Raw genomic sequence first — 2,534 nt, 5'->3', positions numbered from 1 at the left:
CACATTTCAACCATATTATTGTTCAAATTGGTGTCTGAAAACAGACTGTGCCAAATTATTTCGCCTGTTGCCTTCTGCCAGCCAGTGTCTCTCATGGCTTAGCCATGTGTCCTTAGACTGCAAGCCAAGCTGCTCTTGTAAATCGTGTTCCAAGCACATGTTCTTACATGGGACATTCAGAATTATTTTATTGGTTTATGTCCTGCCTGCGTGCCCCCAATGGGCTGCTTTTCGCAGCATTTGTACGAAGTTGTTCCATTGGCTTCGAGCTTCTTTGTGTGTGTTTATCCAATGCCAAGCCCAGGCACTGAACCCATGCCAGGTAATTCGTCATTTCTCCCTAAATGCCTTAGACAGAACCATGCTCTTGGCTTGCTGAATAAAGGGCTGAGAATTGCTTTTCAGCCCACCTAATGAGGGCTTGTGTTTTTCTACACTGGGAGGAAGGACAGTCTTAATTTCCGATTTCTTTCAAAGACAGCAATTTTCTTCCGCAAAAAAAAGATCAGGCATAATAGACACATCGTGGCTTATTCTGAGTCACTCTTTAACCGTTTGCACTGATGTTTTCTTTTTTCTCATCTTCCTGCTAAGACTCTGAAGCTCCGGATCCTCTTTAGCTGCTGCTGTACCATTTCCACCTGCTGTGAGAAACTTCTATGCCCAAGAGTTTAGCACAGGGCCAGAAAACACTCGCCCCAACTTGCTGCAGGCTGGCAGGAGCCTGTGTGAGTTTTGGCCTCAAATTTGAGGTATTCCAAACGGAGCATCCAGCATTGCAAGATTTGCCTGAATTTGCCTTGATTTTACTTGAAGAAGACAAGGGATGGTACATAAAGTGGGTGAGACGCCTCAGGAAAGGAACTTCTTACTTGTTTGAAAGTCATCCAACTGATGAACTTGCTGTGCAACATTAAAGTGGGGGTCTATATATAAGGTATCTCAACCATCAGATCCCAAGCAGGTTCCTGCATTTGTTCCTTGTACACAAGTGCTCATGGGGATGATGTACAAGATTAGGCTTCATAACAGTAGTAGTAAATGGGGCTTGAGATGCCTGTTCCTGCTGCTGGATACATGGTTTGGAAGATTTCCCCTGATAGAAACACCACATCCCAGTGAAATATAATCCAGATACTTTATATGAAGTGGTTTCATTGAGGAATCTCACTTCCAGGTTAATCCCACCTGGCAAGTTTTGTGTCAAAAAGTTGTACAAAACCAATGGTTGCAAACAAGCACAGAGGTATTGCCATGCAAATATAAAAGTGACCTACAGGAAAATGTTCCTCAGGTCTCACAGATATGTTAATAAGGGAAGGGTTGAAATGAACACTTGATATGGTTTTTATAACACTCCTTCAAATATCTGCAAGAAAAGCAACAATAGGGAGGAGGAAAATCATGAACATTTGGATATCAAAGAAAGGCCGAGAAAAGGGAAAATGCGCACCTTAGGCACAGTGGACATAGCGCGTTCTGAGCTCTTAAGAAAGCATCAGCACATTCTAAGAGTCAAGAAGTATCAACAGGAGAAAAGTAAATGTCAGTTTTCAAATGAACGCTATGGAATGCAAAGACTTAGATTTTTAGAGTTTAAAATTTAACTTCTCTCTTTTGTAAAGGAGTGGAAAAGCTATTAAGAGGGATGATATCACTGACTTGTGTTTGCAAATGAAAAGTAAACACTTCCTAAACTACTTGTCTGGGGAATGGGAATCTGTGTGTATGACTCTTGGGATTCTTGCTGGGATGAGCTGAATAGCAGTAAAGTCAGGTTTTGTGTTAACTATGGTTTGTTGTGACTCTGATGTTTGTGTTAGGACCATCTGAAAAGGGATGAAGAAATCTTGAATTTTATGCTAGTGCACGTCAGCAGAGCAGGGCTTGTTGTCCTGCGGAATGAACAGGGAAAAAGTTATTACATGAAATGTTTCCTAAGGAAAAATTTTGCAAGGTTGAGGGGCTCCATAGCTCAGGGGTTAGAGCACTGGTCTAGTAAACCAGGGGTCGTGAGTTCAAATCTCACTGGAGCCTTATGGCTTTGCTTCTGTAGGGGGAAAAAAAATGGTTTGGGTGTTATTTTGTGTCCCCCTGAAGACAGCTTATGTGATTTTCAGAGGAACCACCCGGACTTGAGGAGAAATGAAAACACATACAGTGATTATATCAAATGACAGGCAGTGAGAAACAGAGAAATATCAACGATGGAACTTAAAGCTGCTAACGAATACCTCGAAGTATTTTTGAAGAAGTACAGAAAGCAGAGATAGGCAGACCCTGACTGTGAGGCTGAAAGCCTTGGGGCCAAGCTGCTGAACCTCACAGGCATTGCAAGGAATCCAAAACAGCTGCTAGAAAGTCAGAGACAAATCTGGCCCAACATTTCATCGTGCAACAGGACAATCAAATCATTTCTCCAGAGCTTGGCAATTATAGAGAGGGCTAAAAAATAATAAATATGGTTTGTGGAGAAAAAGAAATACTGGTCATCAGAGTTTTGTCTGAGAAGGGGCTGGAAGTTTCCATTTTTA

The 2,534-nt window shown here is 41.9% G+C and overlaps 1 non-coding gene across 1 annotated transcript; it reads left to right on the top strand.

Moving 5' to 3' along the window:
- The first annotated feature begins 1,964 nt into the window (after positions 1–1,964).
- TRNAT-AGU lies at positions 1,965–2,037 on the top strand. Its single transcript has one exon. It is a non-coding gene; the product is annotated as a tRNA-Thr (tRNA).
- The last annotated feature ends 497 nt before the right edge of the window (positions 2,038–2,534 follow it).

This window comes from Nothoprocta perdicaria, unplaced genomic scaffold, assembly GCF_003342845.1.
Source record: "Nothoprocta perdicaria isolate Ctin4 unplaced genomic scaffold, notPer1 scaffold_6, whole genome shotgun sequence".
Taxonomy (NCBI): Eukaryota; Metazoa; Chordata; class Aves; order Tinamiformes; family Tinamidae; genus Nothoprocta; species Nothoprocta perdicaria.
Note: the sequence above shows the minus strand (reverse complement) of the source record. Positions and strands in the feature narration are given on the sequence as shown.